The 19465-nt window shown below is 44.5% G+C and overlaps 1 protein-coding gene across 1 annotated transcript in view; it reads left to right on the top strand.

Annotated features, from left to right (window-relative positions):
- Iqsec1 (IQ motif and Sec7 domain ArfGEF 1) overlaps positions 1-19465 on the top strand; it is a 337227-nt gene that overhangs the window by 147363 nt on the left and 170399 nt on the right. The gene's annotated exons all lie outside the window — the stretch shown is intronic.

Raw genomic sequence — 19465 nt, 5'->3', positions numbered from 1 at the left:
TGTGTGTGTGTGTGTGTGTGTGTGTGTGTGTGTGTGTGTGTGTGTGTGTGTTTGAGAGAGAGACAGACAGAAACAGAGACAGAGATACAGAGAGAACCACTACAGCCCTAGAACTGAAGAATCTTCTAGATTAATTGTCCCAAAGATATCGCAGTGCCTGGAACTCACAGACAAAGTGCCAACCTAGAAAAATCTCAGGATTCACAAAATCTTAGTGGAAGTATTCTAAAAATCTCTCCTGGTGGCAGGAAATGTTGTCCCTTAAACTAAGCACAGGTCAGTTCCAGCTAGGCATCTTAATGGCAAGACCCTACAGATGTTTCTGTTCCCACATGCCTCACTGTGACAAAGGTCAAGATGTAGTCAGATACAGAAATACTCAGGCAGGTAAAATACATGATGGCCATGACAACAGAGTTTTTAGGCATAAAAAAATATGGCAAGACGACACAACCCATATAAAGAGAATTAGATACTCAGGACTGACCCCAAATGGGCACTGCTGCTATAGTGGTTGATTTATAGGTAGTGCTTCTTACTGTACAGAAATCGACATCAAGATCTAGAATTAAAAATACAGTGGGACCATTTTAAAACTCAAGTAATATTTAAAAACACAGATGGTCGATGTGATGGTTCAGCAGGTAAAAGTACTTGCTACAGAAGCCTGATGACCTAAGCTCAGTCCCTAGAACTCCCTGTAGAAGGAAAGAACCAATGCCCAGATGTTGTCTTGTGACCTCTACGTTCATTCCATAGCATGAACATGACCCCCCCCACGCGCATGCACATGCATGCACATATGCATGAAGAAGAAGAAGAGGAGGAGGAGGAGGAGGAGGAGGAGGAAGAAGTAGAATTAATACAGAAAAAGAGAAAATTAAAACCAAAACAACCCAGTGAGACAGAAGGAGGAGGAAGGTAGATATAATTCATTCCAGTAATACCATTAAATATAAATTATCTAAGTATTCTAATTTAAAGGGAGTGAATTTTAGATTTTTTTTTTAAGACAAGTTTCTACCTTATGTAGCCTTGCTTGTTCCAGAACACATATAGACTAGGATGGTCTTGATTTTCAATAATCCTCTTGCCTCTGTCTCCCCATGCTTTTGAGATTATAGGCTTGTGCCACCAGGCCAGAGCAGTGTAGAGTTGCTTTTGTTTTTTAAGATAAAAACAAAACAAAACAAAAACTATATACTATATATAAGAGCCAGTCTTTAAGTATGAAAAGTTAGAAACAGGTTAAAAGTAGAAAACTGAAAAATGTGTCTTATTAACACTGATCAAGAGGAAACAGAATGGTCATTAATATCAGATAAAGTAGACTTCAGAGATGTCCAGATATACAGGATGTGATTAGAAATGAAGATCAACCCATGATCATTAAGGAGTCAATTCATGCAAAGAAGAGTGACAGTTCTGAAATTTTAACAAGTGTTAAACATATAGGAGGGAAGTTTGTAGGAAAGCAAAGCTATAGATATGGCTTGAAACTTCCATTCCTGCTTTTTTGATACTTGCTAGAACAAATGTAGGAAGTAGAGATCAGTAGGGATGTGGAAGACTCGAACAGTACCACCAACCTGCTTGATGCAGCTGACACCCCACCTAATAGTGGACATATTCTTCTCAGGTGTACTGGGAACACATGGTGATGGCTAGTACTGTCAACGTGACAAGATCTAGAATCACCATAGAAACAAGCCTCTGGCTATGTCTGTGAAGGATTATCTAGATTGGGTTAATTGAGGTGGGAAGATTTACCGTAAATGTGGGTGGCATTATCCTATGGGGTAGAGTCCCTGACTGAATAGAAAGGAGAAAGCAAGCTGAGCACCAGCATTCATCTCTCTCTGACTCCCAATTGCAGTTGCCTCATGCTGCTGCTGCCATGACTTCCCCAGCATGATGGACTTTCCCTTCAAATGGTTAGCCAAAATTAATCCTTCCTTGAATTGCTGTGTCATGTATTTGGTTACAGCAAAACAGCAAGACTTACCAGACACCATGTAACTATGTAATAAAACTCACTATATTTAAAAGGACTCATCATACAGAGTATGTGTTCTGGCCACAATTTTAAAAGTTAAAAATCAATAACACATATATTTGGAGATTTGAGATTTTGACAACATATTTTAAATTATCCACAGATCAAAGAAGAAAGCAAAAGAAAGAACTTTGAGCTAAATGATAATACCAAGTATACCAAAAGTGGTGGGATTCTGGGCTCAATGTTGGAGGCTTTCTTAACATGTGCAAAGGCCTTGGCTTTCATTCCCCATATTACAATAATAAAAACCATATATTCATATACATATATGGATACATATACTTGTGTGTGTAAAAATGACAGGCTTCCATTGAAGTAGTATATAGTGAGCCATTTTAGAACACTAAATGATATTATAAAAGAAAATGATGTTAAATCAAATTTAATTTTTACCTTAAGAAATTGTCCTTTTAAAGAATACATTAAACTTAAAGAAATAGAAAAGGATTGATATCAGAGTGTAAATCAATGCAACTGAAAAACTATAGTTCAATAAAACTGAGCCTAGTACTTTTTTAAAAACATTACAGTATAAATGCATCATTTCCCTTTCCTTTTCCTCCTTCCAACTCTTTATATGTACCCAATTATTTGCTCTCTTTCAAATTCATGTTCTTTAGCCTTTAAAAAAAAACCACACTCCTTCATACGTACATGTATAAATATAATGTGTTCAGTCAGTCTGTTTAATGTTACCTGTATGTATGTATATGATTTCAAGGCTAACCACTTAGTATTGGATAAACAATTTGAGAACTCTTCACAGAGAAGACTATTTTCTCCCAACTCAGCATTCCTTAGTTGCTAGTAGTTGTATTCTAGGGTTAAATCACCATGGAATTTCCCTCTTCCATGTTATAAGTCTGTTGGTGTACTTTTTCAGGTCTTGTTTAGGTAGCCAGGTTATTGGTACTTCATAAGTGTAGCTCCTTTGAAATTTTTTGAAGTTGCATTCTCCCAGCAGATATCCCATTTCTTTGACCCTCTTGATCTTTGTGTTCCCCTGTCCAAAAGGTTTCCTGAGACTTAGGTTCAGTAGTTGTGTTGTGGATGATCAGTGGGGCTGGGTGTACACACACACTCGCGTACACACACACACACACACTCACTCACTCACTCACTCACACTTTTGTTCTATACATTTTGATCAGTTGTAATAATCTCCATCTGTTGCAAAGAGAAGTTCCATTGTTGATGAGTGAGAGCTATATTTGACTGTGGGTATAAAAATAAATATTTAGAATGCAGTTAGCAATTAAGCTGGATTAATAAAGTAGCTGCTGTAGGTTCCAAGATATATTACTTTACTAACCCTGGGTAGTTGTTTAGGTTTCCAGTACCAGCTATGATTTTCCTCATATTGAGCAGGTTTTAAGTCCAAGTAGACAGCTATTGGTTACCACCAAGATAAGTGCCACCACTGCGTCCTTAGAGTTTTCATGCTATGCTGATAACACTGTGGTTCCTAGGCGTCATAGCTGATAGGACTATTGGTTGTTTTTATCTTTTGAAAACTTGCATGGCATCTTCTGGTACTATGAAAGATAACTAATCTTCAGGGAAAAGGCTTTTAGGTCAGATCCAGCTCAGATTCTCCAGGTTCTGCGTCTGAATCATATAGTATCTTCAGCAATAAGACTTACCTCCAATCTCTGAGATGCAAGAAGCCTAGTTTTTTAATATTAATCAACATAAAAATACTTTTGTTGCCAGGCAGTGGTGGTGTACTCAGGAGGCACAGGCAGGTGGATCTCTGTGAGTTTGAGACTAGCCTGGTCTACAGAGTGAGTCCAGGACAGCTAGGGCTACACAGAGAAACCCTGTCTCAGATTTGGGGGGGAGGGGAGGGGGAGAGAAAACTTTTGTCAGACTGATCCAGAAAGGAAAATAGAAAAAGGAAATATACATGTATCAATACCAGAGATCAGACCAATGTAACAGCAGAACATAGTGGAACTTTAAAGTCTAATAATAGAGGATTCTAAATAAGTTCATGCTTAAAAACTTAGAAGGAGCTGGGCATGGTGTACATTCCTTTAATTCCCGCACTGAGGAGGCAGAGGATCTCTGTGTTCAAGGCCAGTGTGTTCTATATTGTAAATTCTGGGCCTGCCAGGGCCACACAGTGAGATATTTTCTAAAACAACAACAACAACAACAACAAAAAACAGAACGAAACAAAAAATTCAAACAACAACAAAATCCCCTTGCAGTCAACCCTCAGCTACTGTCATACTTGAAAGGGACAGACCGGAGTTTCTCCTGAAAACTGGGAATAAAGCAAGCTTGTCTTTCACCACTGTGAGTCAGTAGATCACTGGAGATAAGTAAAGAAACCAAGAGAGAGAAATTCAAAAGGAAGACGTAATCTGTGTCTATGTTTAGACAGCATGATTGTGTGCCCTGAAAATCCCAAGGAATCTTCCAAAAATAACTCTGAGAACAAATAAATGAATTCAGTAACATTATATAATACATGATTATTGCAAAAAAAAAAGAATTATATTTCTGTGTAACAATTTTTTTTAAATTTGAGCATTGAGATGGTTCATCAGGTAAAGGTACTTTTTTTCATAATCTCAGAGACCTGAGTTCAAACCCTGGAACACATGAATAGATAGAGAGAACTGATTCCACAAAATCATCCTCTGATCTCTTCATGTACAGTGTGGCACATGAACCTCCCCTTCTTTGACACATCATATACTCTTATACTCAGGAAATAATAACTGGAAAGGATTCGGTCCTTTGGAAACCAAAGTTAAAGGCATACGTGAGTTTACCAGCGGTGTACACTATAATCCCAGCACTCAAGAAGCTGAAGTAGAAGAATTGCTTGAACGCAAATAGTGGAGACCCATTTGAGCAATATATTGAGGCACTGTCTCAAACAACAAAACAAACAACACCATTTATAATAGCCTCTGAGAAAACAGCATACTCATACACAGATCTAGTGGGATCAGGGTCAGTACGCTGAAGGCATGGTCTGAGTTTGAATGTTTAACAGTGCAGATTAAAAAATGTGAAAGAGCTGGAGGCTGGAATGACAAAGAACAATTGTTGCTCTTGCAGAGGACCCAGGATTGATTCCCAGTGCTTACATGGTGGCTCACAACTGTCTGTAACTCCAGTTCCAAGGGATCTAACACCCTATTCTGATCTCCCTAGGCCCCAGACATGTATGTGGTACACAGACAATTAAAAAAAAAAAAAAAAGGAATGCCAGTGATGTGGGCAGGAATACTGTGTGCATGGATGGAATGAATGCAACATGGTGTGGCTGTCAGTTTTCCCCAGCTGGGTTATAGTTGTTTGTGATCTAGGCAGAAGCTAGATCTGCTTCTGGAGTCTAGCTTCCTCCTACAATGACACATGCCAGCCTGTGGTGATCTGATGTTCCCTGCTCCACAGTTCGCAGAGGCAAAGACTGTCGTCATGTAGAATTCACAGATGAAGGATCTGAAAATGGATGGCTGTTTGGGATACAGCTTCAGAGGCATAAGTGGGATTTGAAGGAGACTCTGCTTGAAGTCTTTCCTCTGGGGTGCCAGGCTCCACTGACTGCCTCTGGATGGCTGTCTCCACACCTTTGGATTCTACCCAAGTCACAGCCCACCACCACAACTCCCAGACATTGCAGAGAATGAATATGGGGCTGTGACAGGGAATACCAAAGTGCCCTCTTGTGGGCTGAAGTCAAGGAAGGTTTCTGAGGATTACAGTAAGAGACAGGGAGTTACTGCCACTGAAAGAGCTGGGGTGCTGTGTTCCAGAAAGCAGCTGAGAGCAAGGGCTTCTGTGGCATTTTTGAGGAAGATATGTGAGTGGACACTATGCAGAGGATTTGGTGAATAAAGGAGAGAACAAGGCTGGAGTGGAGCCAAGCTAGAAATGCTGGGCTAAGTGCAGCAAAGAGCAATGACCTGTGACAGGCAGCCAGTTGTGCCATCTGAAATCTTTGCTAAGAGCCCTCTGGTTTCTGTGTGGCTTAAGAGGCAAGGAGACCTTTTGGTGGCATCTGTAGAGCCCTGGGCAGCTGGGGCAGGATGTGGTATGCGGTAGGAGGGCGGCATGTGAATGTGGGGAACCGTGTTAGAGTGTTGTGGAAGAACTGTGCTTGAGGATGGTACTGGGAGGAACATAGGCCGAATAGGGTGGGGAAGCCCATGCTTCCCTGGAGGCCTGCCTGAAGTTGCCCTACAGTATGGATAAGCAGTTTCTTCATTGTATAGAAGAGCTTTGGTTTTCCCAGGTGTCAAAAGGAGACCTTGGGGCCTGTGACAGTTGTTGAAATTCACAGGTCGTCATGTCAGAGCAGAGCCTTGGAAAACAGATATGTTCTTCTTCCAGAAGGAAAAACTGAGGCTCTAGGGCAGGGTGGGACAAGACTTCCCATGGCCAACATACTATCTGAAGTCATAGGAATCTGATTACAGTGCATACTGCTGACTTGGTATGGCTCCCAGGGAGCTCCAGGAGGCTGGACCCTGATGCGGTTGCTATGTCCTAACACAGACAGGCGACCTGGTCTGCGACTTGTCCCCTACGCTCTGCAGTCATGGCTAAGATCCATCTAGCTCACAGCCTCATTTAGTGAGGTCTGTCTTGTGTGGACAGAGGAGCTGCTCAATAGGGGACCACGCTCTACCTGTGATTCCCACAGCCAGGTGGGGCCTGATTGGCAGTGTTTCTGGACTACTGTGGTTCTCAGAGCTGCAACCCTCAATGCAGAAGCAAATGGGCCATGTTCCAGTATGACTTTATTTACAGAAGTAAGCTAGGGGGCCATATTTTCTAAATCTCTGATCTGCATACACCAAATCTTGATAACCCTGAATCTAGTGGAGGGTGACTGGAGGCTACAGAGCACTCATCTGGGTTTAAGCCCTTGCTTTCCTTCTTACAGTTGACCTTCCTCACCTCTGAGCCTGAGTCAGGGCTCTGCAATGGTGTTCAGCCCTTTGACTAAGAAAGGCTGACCAAGGGATGCATGCATACCTACAGGCTGAGCCAGTCACTTCCACTGGCTATTGTGACTAGGTTTCCTAAAATATCAGCCTTGGATGATTTGGAGTCCGAGGAGGCCCTAAGGTGAGCACTGGATCAGGCCAGCCTTACCTGGTGGACCAGGCCAGGCTACAGCAGTCCTGAGTGTCACTTTCTGCTGTGCTGGCCCCAACGATACTGTTAATGCCCTTCATTAGAAGATGGAGGGTGTTGAAATAGACTTGAAATGATAGCTTTGGGAGAGAACCCCTCCCCCTCCACTGGACACTGTTTTCATTACCCTCCGGCAGTGACCTTTGAAGGCCTTTCTTGGAATCAGCCTGGGCAGAGCCCTCTCAGCTGGGTTTTTATCTTAATCATTTGCTCAGCGGGTGTATATTTGACATGTAATTGTCTTCCTAGGGGAAATTAATTTTCAAGGCTTTGAATAGTCTTTATTAAAATAGAGAGAACAGTCAATTCCCGCATTGCCCCAGAGCTTGAGGGCACTCAGCATACCTCTTGAGGGATGTATGCACAATGCTGCTCTTGGGGTTGCACAGGGTTGCCAGTCTATATGCCCACACCCACAAGGATGTGATTTGAGTCCTGACACTTAGGGATAATCCTGTGTGATTTTGCAAAGCCTATTTTTTTTTTCAGAGCCTCAGGGTCCTGGAAAACAAAGTAAAGCCTGTTGCATGGGCCTGTTCATACTTCAGTGTTTCCAGCTGTGAGGGCACCAGCTGGTGTCTGCAGGACTCAGCCTCATCAGATCACTACACTACTTCCTCTACCCAACATCTCCTGTATGTAGGCCCCATACAGGTTCAGGTTCTCCATCAAACCCACACACAGTGAGCTTACTCTACTGAACAGCCAGAAGGGTCCTGATAAAACCTGTTATGTCTTTCTTCTGTCCAATACCCTGCTGTCATTTCTTCCTCATTCAAAATCCCTGCAGTGACCTCCATAGTCCTTAGTTCCTTCCTTTCCTCGGTCTCAACTCTTCCTTGTTCTTTTTATTGCCCCAGGGTCTTTGCATTACTTGTGTCCGATTTCCATATGGTTTCCTCACTTCCTATAGCTTTTTACTCACATTTTTTTTTTTTTTATCTCAAGCAGACCTTCCCTGACCCACTTACCTGCATCTGTAACCTGACTCCTTCCCTGAAGAGGACTGACTAGTGTTTACTTTGCAAATTTAGTCAGCCTCAAATGGAAGCTGAGCTATGCGCAAGCTCATAACACCAGGGTAGGTGTTCTGACCATTCAACCTCCCATTGTCTCCTGAACTTGGGGAAGTAGACAGCTCTATAGGGCTGCATGCCTGTTATACTTCCAGCTTGCCACCTGATCTGCCCCCTTGGTGATCAGAGCTGGGTTTAGCAAGCCTTGCACTCACTGCCCCTTCCTGGGTTTTACTTGGCTGATCCAGCACCCAGAAGTACCTCTTTGCTACAGGTTGGAAATGATAGCCCCCTCTCACTGCCTTTTTTAGCACCTTATAATTGGCCCTGCCCCAGAGCAGGCCTCCAGTCTATCTTCTTAAGGCACATCTACTCTGTAGAAGCTAGCTGCAAGCTACTGGCCAGGCCACCACACTTCCCTGTCATAACTGGCCTCTGCCTAGTTGTGTTCAGCATGCCCAAGGCCTTGGCACATGCATCTCAGAACACTTCAGTTTGTGGATACAAAAACTGCTCAAGGTTCCCAGGAAAGACCATTTGGGAACCAAAGTCCATTCACTTCCATTCTCTTTTTTTTTTCAGCCAGTGCTCACCAAGCCATGGTTCTATGACCCACACTGTAGGCCTACTCTGGTGGGAACCACCTCATACTCTCACCCAGTCTCAGAGTCAGTATCTGTGAAACAAAAATGACAACAACAACACAGGCTTCCCTACATGGGACATGAGGGACTAGGAATCTATAAGGTTTCCAAGGGTGGGGTGTGGTTGTACTATCTCAGGCTTTTATCCACACAGCTTCGGTGGTAACTACTTCCCTCTGGTTGACTGTGACATAGTACCTATAGTACCTGAATGTTAGGTATATGTTTCAGCAGTATGCTTACTAGAGCTGCAGTGACCAAGAATATGCAGATAGATGAGCCACAGGCAGAGGCACCAGACCTGGGTCTACTGAAGGATGAGACAGATACAGAGTGAGAGTGACAGCTACCACAAATGTGGGATGATGTTGATGGCAAAAAGATGGTCATCCTCTTGTGATCTAGGGTTAGGCTAAGAAACTGATGGGAACTGTGGGGTAAGATGGCAGGAGATGCGATTTAAATGTAACTGCTTTCTGCATAAACTCCATTCTATTCAGTTTTCAGGTCTGTATTTAATTCATAATGCAGTGAGCTTAAGTACCTTGAGAAAAGAAAGTCAGGACTTAACTGGCCATTGAGTTCCACCAACAAGCCCTGAGGAGGTGACCCATTCTGGCCCCTGCCCCTCATCATCATTCTTACTTTGAAGGATACCTGAGCAAGATCTTTGATGACAGTGGAACACTGATAGGAACCCTGCAGGCCTCATATTTTGTTTTTACTGTTCTTGTGCCTGACTGTATAGCTCTTGCCCCTGAGTGTACAGAGACCTCATTGCTCTTCCTTCATTCAGCCCCATCACAGACCACAGTCAGGCTTTTCTTAAGTTAGCCTTACCTCCCTTTGGATTGAGCTATTCTCTGGAAGGAAAAATGAACTTATACTAATCAAGCTGTACCACTTGCCAGCTTTGGGGAACATTAGCTAGGCCCAGAGTGGTTATTTGCCTGCCCACAGCCACACTGACAGACAGCATCAGACTGAGCTTGTCCCTCTGTCCACTGCCCTCCTGCCTCATGTACTACCTAGTCCTGAGGGAGAGAGGACTGGGACAAGGACTGCAGGTTTTAGAGGCAGAGAGCCCTTGGCTGAGAGCTTACCTATAGAGCTTTAGTTTTACAATCTGCAAACTGGAATAGTGACAGACACTTTATAATGGTTCTAAGGATTTAGAGAGGGGGAAAGGATGGAGAGGGAGAGATGATCTCTGGTGGTTTGAATAGGAATGGCCCTCAATGCTTAATAAAATTGCATGCTTAGTCCCTAGTTGGTACAACTGTTTTAGGAAGGATTAACATGGTACTGGCCTTTTTGGAAGAGGTATGTCAATAGGGGTGGGCTTTGAGGTTTCAAAAGCCCATTCTAGGCCCATTCTCTCTGTTTCTAAATTGCCAATAAGTTATAAATTCTCAGCTACTGCCCCAGCACCATGCCTGCTTGCTTGCTGCCGTGCTATCCACCATGATGATGGTAGGCTCAACCTCTGAAATAGTAAGCAGCATCCAATTAAATGCTTTCTTTGTAAGTTGTATTGGTCATGGTGTCTCTCCACAGAAATAAAAAAGTAACTAAGACAGGTTCTGAAGGTCACTGCTGCTGCAGACTCCTGGCTGTCTCAAGCAGCCAGGTCCCTAGGCAGAGCAACTGGCCGCAGTTCTATGTGCTCAGTGCCTCTCAGTGTCCATGTGCCAAGGGAATGTCTTCTGAGGAACACACAGCAGAGCCAGAAACTGTTTTCAAAGCTTTGGGGGCACGCAGCAAGTCACTAGGGTCAAGTCACGGGGGCTAACCCTCTCACTGCTGAACAAGGTCCTGGGTTATTGAAGAGGCTGCCATGATGCTATTTCTTCCTAGGGAGAAGTTAGTAGAATGTCAACATAATAGTCCATACCATGTCTCAGATACCCTCTAGGTTTGGGCTCCATCCAGACTGCTTTGTCCCTTCCTCTGTACCTAGGCTGTGCTGGGATACACTGAAGAGAACCCAGCCTCTGTCCCAGCCTCTATCAGCCTGTTGTCTTCACTATGGATATATGAAAGGTTTGCTACTTACTTCCTAAAAAACCAGCAACACAGAAAGAAAAAAAAAAAAAAAAAAGCAAAAACAGCTTTGTTGGCCTTTCTTAAAGTTTGTCTTAGTGTGTTTGCATTGCCAAAATAAAATACCAGAATATCAGTAACTTACATGGGAAAGGGGTTTACTAGGCTCAATTCTGGCAGCAGAAGGTCCAGCTAACATGGTACTGGCATCATTGTGAGGATGTCTGGCTATATCATAACATGGGGAAAAAAACAGAAAGGGAAACAGCTACATGCAGAAGGAGGCAAAGCATGAGTGGCTTCACTTGAAACAAGCTATGGTGTGAGAACTGATATAGCCACAAGGAGCCCCAGTGGAACACCATCCATTGTGAGTGTGGCACCACCATGACTCCTACTATCCTACCAGGCCTGACCTTTTGAGGGACACCAGATCAGTATCGCCCTGCTGGGGACCAGGCATATAGACCTTTGAGGTGCAAACCACATCCAAGCCATAGTAAAACTATTTTGTGGTTTATTCCTGTTCTCAGATTGTATTGTGAATCATATGGAGATGGGGTGGGGGAGTCAGCTAACATTAGAGCATGTGACACAAATATCAAATAGGTAGTTATTGAGATAGGGTCTCACTGTATAGCCTGGAACTTGCTATATAGACCAGGGTGGTCTCAAATTTACAGGAATCTGCCTGCCTCTGCCCACTCCCAATTGTTGAGATTAAAGAAATATGCATCCACAACTGGCTATTTGTTTATTGTGTGTGCACACACATACATGCATGTGCGCAGGTCAGAGGACAATCTTCAGGAGTTGGCTCTCTCCTTCCATGTAGGATCTAGGAATTGAACTCAGCTCATCAGGCTTGGTCACAAGCATCTTACCTGCTAAACCATCTTGCTAGCCTAAATTATTTTATGTTTAATGTTTTGCCAGTGTGGTGGCAATTCCTTCTTTCGGGAAGCTGAGACAGGAAGATTAGGAGTTCAAGGCCAGCCTCAATTATAGCAAGTTTGAGGACAGTTTAGACTATACAAAACTGTCTCAAAAACAAAACACAAAAACACACACACACAGGCACATACACACAAGCCCATAGAACAATAACAGAATTTTTAGAGAAATATATTTGTAGCTAAAGAAACCAGACTTGAGCTCCTTTTTTCCCCTGGGGCTCTTTTAAAGGTAGAATAGAAAACAGCTTTCTCGCCACTCATTACATGGCCAGATGCTTTAGGCATTTTCCTTTGCTTTTTAAAACTGCAGTAAAATATCATGACCACAACAGTTACCATTTTAGCTGGGCATGGTGTGCACACATATAATCTTAGCGCCAGGAAGGAAGATACAGGCAGATCTCTTCTATGAAAGCAGCCTGGGCTACATAATAAGACCCTATCTCAAAAAAAAAAAAAAAAAAAAAGGAAGAAGAAGAAGAAAGGGTGGGAGGGAAGAAAGGGAAGGAATGAGAAAAACTATTTTAACTATATTTAAGTTCAGTGGTATGATAGTTAATATTATCAATTTGACAGGATCTAGAATCACCTTGGAGACAAATCTCTGTGTGGGTCTGTGAGGAAGCTTCTAGATTAAGTTAATTGAGATGGGAAGATTCACCCTAACTGCCAGACTGAATAAAAAGGAGGATGAAAGCGGAGCACTAGCATTTCTCCCTCTGCATCCTGGTCCACATGAATGTCCTGTTTTCCCAGCATAATCCATGCAAGGCTGCCTTTTCCTTCATCAACAGTCTCATCACCTTTGTCAGGAGTCATTGGACTGTTGACCTTGATTTTTTTTTTTTTTAACAAACCTACTTTATTTAGGGTTATTGAACCTCCCTTCCAATCCCTCAACACTAGGTAGAAGGAAAAGAAGGTTAGTGGGGACAGGGGCAGAGTTCTTTCTGCTACTTCCCACTGGGTAGGGTTGTAGGATTCTTTGAGGCGCAATATCAATATCAGTCTTCCAGAATCCAGGTATCCAGCATCTCAGCAAACAGCAAATGCAGCAGCAAGATGAGCCAGCAGCAAGCAGTCCTCCTTTAAGCAGCCACGCCCTCTTCCTCTGGGCTGTCATATTTATACCCCTCAAAGTCCTCAGGATTCAACTAGTTCCACCTGGCAAAGGCCACGGTCTGCAAAAGACACTTAACAGGTATGGACAAACTAAAACCCCCAACTTTGAATTTTAACAAAAACACATTTACATATCATAAACCAAAACATCCCAACATTGGACCCTGTTTGTGAGGGTTTCCTTGCTTTCTTTTGCTCTTTCTGAAAGCAAAGCTGCACTGGCCATGCCACACCTCTTTGCTTGTGTATTGCCTGTGGCTGCTTTCTAGAGAAACTGGGGAATCAGAGCCAAAAGAACATTTGGCTTCTTAAGCTATAAATATTGTCTGCACCATCCTGGATGGCCCCATCTGCCCTCCTAGGTCTGTGCTCCCTCAGCTATCCCAAGCCCAATCAGCAGGCCTTTAGCACCATGGTGCCTTCCTCCAAAGCAGAGAAGGGGAACAGAATATCCCCACAGTCCTCTATTACCTATGGGCCCAGCCTTATAAGGACCTTTCTTTTCCTGGGGTCTGTTGGAGGCTGGTAACCTCTGGCAGCATCCTGGAGGTGTCCTAATACACCTGATATCAACCTTTTAGTTCCTGAATTGTGGGAAAGTTGGAAGCAGGTCTGGGGTAGGCATCCAAGAAGTGGGACAGGGACACTGGGACTCTCCAGAAGAAAGAGAAGTTTACTACTTAATACTGGACGCTGAGTAGATGTAGAAAGCCACAGCTGTGGTCAGAGATGAGCACAGCCTCCTCAGGAAGCTCACCCTAACTACTCTGGACAAACTGCTCTATGGTGCCTCAGTCTGGCAAAACCCCATTATCTATCCCCGATCAGAGCATGGTAGCCCTTACTTATGCAGCCCTCAGACTGTGCAAGGACCTTCCTGGCTGCTTACAGCTGCCAGAAGTCTTGTAAGTCTTGTTTTGTGGTAAGTATAGGAAAGTTGGGGACTTACATGGTCACTGTGAGTTTATTTTCTGCTGCTCTTACTGAATGATTGCTGCACCTGGAACTTCATAAGGAAAACAGGCTTATTAGAGTCTCTGCTCTGGAGGCTGGCAAGTCCAAGGTTGAGTGGTAGGTAAGGACCTGGTACTGCTTTCTGGCACTAATGGGAAAGCAGAGGAGTGAGTGAAAGCATGCAAAGAATGTGAACAGGAAGAAACTTGTCACAGCAGCTCTGCCATGAAAACAGTGCCCATATTCTCCAGTGGCACCAAGCACTTAAGAGGCGCCACCTCCATGATGGAGATCAAGTCTCAGTGTGAGCTTAGGGGTATATCATATCTAAACCATAACAGTCAAGGAGCTGGGCTTGAAAGAAAGAAGAAAGAAGAAAGAAGCTGCTAAGTCTATGCATTCACATCAGAGCCCTGGGAAGCCCAATGAGGAATGGCTGGAGAGAATGACAACTCACCTGTGCCTGCATGTGGCTGCAAGGAAGGGCAGCTCTACAGGGAATGGTATCATTCAGATTCCTGGCTCCAAAAGGCCTGCCTTCTCTCTGCATCCTCACCTGCATGGTGGGCTCTGAGGCATATCTCCTCTTAGAACAATAATCTCACTGTGGGACTTTACCTTCATGGCCTCCTTTAAAACTCATCTGTTCTCTAAAGCCCTCTCTCCAAGCATAATCCTGGGACTGAGGGTTCTGTGCCTGAACCCTAAGTTCCATCTACAGGAGGCAGATGCTTACCACAGAGGAAAGATTGGGGTACAGGCTCTTTGAGTCAGCAATACTCCCAAAACAGCGCTGCCAGGGAAGTGAATCTCTGGGAGCTGCCAGCCATTCCTTCACCAAGAAGGAGCCAAGGAAAAGCTTAGATGCCTCCCTTCCTTGGCCTTCCAGTTTAATAAGAGTCGAAGGCTGGAGCTAGGTGGCGTGAGGATCCCTCACTGTGCTGCAAATAAGTCCTGCAGGAGCTGGAAGGCTACGTTAGCTAGAAGGCTACATTCAGACCCAACTATAGGGAGTTTAACTGAAGCCATGAGGGACAAAATTAGGAATGGGAGGCTGTTGGTGCCGTTGTGTCTTGGTGTTCCTCACTGGACAGCCCATACCTCTTGGCTCTCATCCTGTTATTCCACAGCTTGTAGGTAACAATGAGATTCAAGTCCCCCCAGGCTGTCAGAATGGGTGGTTCTGAAATCAAAGCAGTAATGCAAACAAGAACACCTCCCACATACCCAAACCATTCCAAACACCGGATTCTCAAGATGGGTTAAACCTAGAACCCTGACAATGCAGCCACTTCTGATGAGAACTGATAGACTAAGATCAGAAAGAAGGAGAGGAGGACCTCCCCTATCAGTGGACTTGGAGAGGGGCATGCATGCAGAAAGGGGGGGAGGGTGGGACCGGGAGGGGAGGAGGGAGGGGCTTATGGGGGGATACAAAATGAATAAAGTGTAATTAATAAAAGTTAAATAAAAAATTTAAAAAAAGTAGACATTGAGGTAGATTGCCCTCTTGAAAAATGAGACTTATTAGAAGAGTCACTAATGCCATAGACAGACAGACAGACAGACAGACAGACAGACAGCAGCATAGTGGAGGCTCTGAGGAGAGTCCAGCTCTGTGTGGCAGAGTGGGAGTATCTTCTTTTAAGTTTCAGAGAAAAAGGGTTCTGTACCACATGACTGATGTAGTCTCTGTAGTACTGCACACAGTGGAGCTGTCTCTGATTGCTTGATGGCAGGGGGATAGAAAGGAGTCTTTTATTTCAGGGAATGAATGTGTGGCCTTGAGGACATGGGGGAAGTAGGGAGGAGAGCTGTTTTAGTTAATACGCATCTATCATATGGAGTGAGTCACAGATAGTCTGGTAACCTGGGGCCTGTACACAGAATCAGCTATGAGGGTGGGGAGACACGGCTCAGGTGTGCACGACCTGAGCAGCAGCCTGGTCTGGGTTATTTTAATTTGTCCAGTGCCTGAGGTGGGGACACTGATCCTCACTCTGCATCTGTCCAATTATTGGGCCCCATGGTACTTCAGAGTGGGATCACATGGCAAAACCAAGCCACTTGCCTACAGGCCAAGGAATGAAAAACAGAAAGAGAGGAAGGAGTTGGCATTCCACAGTCCCTGTAGGGAGCCTCATCCCCAGTGACCTTCAAGCCTCACTCTGGGCCATACCACTAAGGTTCTACCACTCCCAATATTAGTGGAGACCATACTAGAACCACTGTGGAGACTTTCCAGAGCTATGTTATGTCACCTTCAGCTAAGCCTAATCCCAAAACTGTTGGTGTTAGGCACCCACAAAGCTCCATAGACAAGGCCCATAGTAGGACTAGTGAATGGCCTTGTCTGGGCACCTCTCTTGGAGTCATTTAGCACCTGTCTAGAATTTTTTTTAATTCCAAAATATTTTAGATTTACAGGAAATCAAAGCAGTAGTGCAAACAAGAACACCTCCCGCATACCCAGACCATTCCAAATGCTGGGTAAACAAACCTGAGCGGGTGCTCAGAACTGCCCTGCATTTGGCTACACTTGCTTTACCTGAAACAGACAAACTGCAGAGCCACAGTGTCCTTGGGAAGTGGCAGAGTTTGGATTTGAACCTTGGAGGTATGGACCCTATATGTCACATACACCCAACCTTGGTATCCTGATTGTGGTGTGTATTTTACCTTACTAATGCTAAAGAGCCTGGTACCCGAAGAAAGGGAAGGAGATAGTACATGCTCGTAGCACTTATGCCCTTCCCCGGCTGCACAGTCCCTCTTTGACCCCTGTGAATGCATTTACCATGCTGTCCCCATGTAGGCCAGCATCTCAGGAGCTGTCATTCCTACCACTCCTCAATCCTTGATTCCCCAAGGAATATGCCTTGCCCATACTCTGGGCATCAGCTTTCATGCTGGCATTGGTCCTGCAACAGCTGCAAACAGCTCCATCAGTTTGGAGTTGGCATCTGTGGTCAGGACCCTGAAGCAAGGAGATGTTTGAACTTGGCTTTCTGGACACATCCTGATTGAGGCCTTTCCCCACAATCCAATAGAGTTCTCGAAGAGATGCTGGCTGGCCTGAGCATGGCGAGCATGGTTCTGGCAGGCCTTGCTCTTTCCCCCATTCCCTGTGCCTTGCTAAAAACTGTTAGATTACATTCCTAAAGCTGGCCACCAAAGTCTATTTTCTTACTTGGCCAGTCCCTCTTCCTGAGGCTGACTATCATGGCCCAGTTATCAAAGTATTGAAGTCTAGCTATCAAAAGCCCCCTTTGGCTCACCTAGTTAACATGCCCAATTAAAATTAAACACCTCATCCTGACACTATTTCCCCCTTGACCTTTATAAACTGACATTTTCCTATGGGCCAGATCTGTCTCCTCTCTATCCAAAGTCCTTTTTCATCCCCACCCTCCAGGACAAATACTCCTTCCCCCTCTCCCTTGTCCCCTCCCCCCTTCATCCTCTATCTCCTGTCTTTGTCTCTTATTCCCTGTCCTTTGTCCCTCTGGGGAAAATAAATCTCCTTTGTGTTGAGAACTTGGACTTGGGGGTCCTGAGCCAATAATGTTCCCTTACCCCACTGGCATGCGTGGTGACACTCCTACTTTATTTTAGAGGTGTGCATGGTCAGGTAATGCAGTTTTTATTGAAGGTGTGCACATGCTCAAGTACTGCCCAGCTCTTTCCAACTTGCCTCCCCCACTTTTGTTTGTTTTACTTTGGTTTTTCTGAGACAGTCTCACTGTGTTGCCTTGGCCTCAGACTCTTAGGTTCAAGCAAATCTTCCTGCCCCAGCTTTTCAAGTAGCTGGAATTTCAGGTGCTTAACCTTTCAATATGGAACAGCTTCCCTTATTGACTGCTGATTTGAAGCTCTGTCCATGCCAATAAGTCCTGACTAGCTAGTGACTGTGTTCAATGAGGTCTCTACCAGGTTTTATACCTGGAGTTGCTGAGCTCCTATTCTAGACCCTGATGGACAATGCACTTCACCCTCGGCGCCTCCCCTCATATTACCAAGGCTGGCTCCCTGAATTGTAAGAATTCTCTAGAGGTCATCTGCAGGAGAGAGGAGGGTGCTGGGAGACCTAGCGCTCAGTGAGGAGCTCACAGATGGCAGCCTGTGGAAGTGCCAACACGGCTGATGTCTGGGCAGTGTGGGCGTCCATGTGGACTGAGTCAAGATGTACATACGTTTCCACCCATAATTCTTCTGCCCAGAATATTCCTGAAGTAAACTCTCAGAGACTTAAATCAAGCAAATGTCTCATAGCATTGCTTTATGACTAAAAAATGTTGGCAGTAGTCTTGACATCCCAAAATAGGGACATTGCCTTATAATATACATTATAGAGGGGAACTATTAAAAATTAGGGTTGTGGAGACTCGAGAGGTGGCTCGGCAGTTAAGCATATGTACTGTTCTTGCAGAGGACATGAGGTCTATTCCCAGCACCGATGTTGGGCAGCTAGTAATAGCTTTTAATGCCAACTCCAAGCTTTCCAACACCTCTGGCCTTTGTAGGCCTCTAGAGCATAAACCCATACATAGATATGCAAGCATATACCCAATTGGTTGGGCATGTGGCACATGCCTGTAATTTCAGCTTTTGGAATCCATGGCCAGAAGGATTATCACCACAAAGCCGAGGTCAGCCTGCTCTAAATGAGTTTCAGGCCAGCTATGGCTACATGGTGAGAAGTTGTCTTAAAACAGAAAAACAAGAGAGTTTTTAAAAGAGGACAAAGGATACTCATAAAATAATGGATAGTGGGAGAAATATAGCTGATGGAAACTTAGATGTCACACCACTAGGCCAGGCCAGGATAAATGTGGGAGGCAGCTGGCTCTAGGTGGGGGCTGTGGGTGGTTTGGGTTTCTTAGGAACTTTTTGTCAGTTCTATATCCCACCATCACTATGTGTGTAAGCCAAAGAACAACTTAAGGCACTTTCCACCTTGTTTTTTGAGACAGATTCTCTCATTGACTTGGAGCCCATCGATGCAGCTAGATGGGCCATCCAGGCTCTAGAGTGCCTTCTATCTCTGCCTTCCTAGCATTGGAATTGTAGGCATGTGGCATGAAGCCTGGGTGCTGGAGACTGAAGTCAGGTCCTCATGTTAGCAGTCTGCATTTCTGTTTTCTGGGTCTAGATATGCATAAGCTTTGGGTAACAGGAAGCACCAGTTCTCAGTGCCCACAGCTCAGCATGGGGCTGGCCACATTAGGCATGGTGTGACCTTGTTCAGAGCTGTAGGGAGGGGACAGAGTGCTGTTGGTCCACATACATCTTTCTAGTTAGATTCAGAGGCCAGTTGACAGGGTTAGGAACCACATCCCATTCCATGCCCCCAGACATGAACCAGAGCACTAGAACTGGAAGCTCAGGGTTTGGGTGAGTAGGACTCTTAGATTTAGGTGATCGTCACCAGGGCCAGGGCTGAGGAAATGGCATTCAGTGAGCAAAAAGAGAACAGAGACTACTGAGACACAATGAGGGACTTTACCA

The sequence above is a fragment of the Psammomys obesus genome, unplaced genomic scaffold (genome assembly GCF_907164565.1).
Source record: "Psammomys obesus unplaced genomic scaffold, mPsaObe1.curated_primary_1811, whole genome shotgun sequence".
Lineage (NCBI taxonomy): Eukaryota > Metazoa > Chordata > Mammalia > Rodentia > Muridae > Psammomys > Psammomys obesus.
Note: the sequence above shows the minus strand (reverse complement) of the source record. Positions and strands in the feature narration are given on the sequence as shown.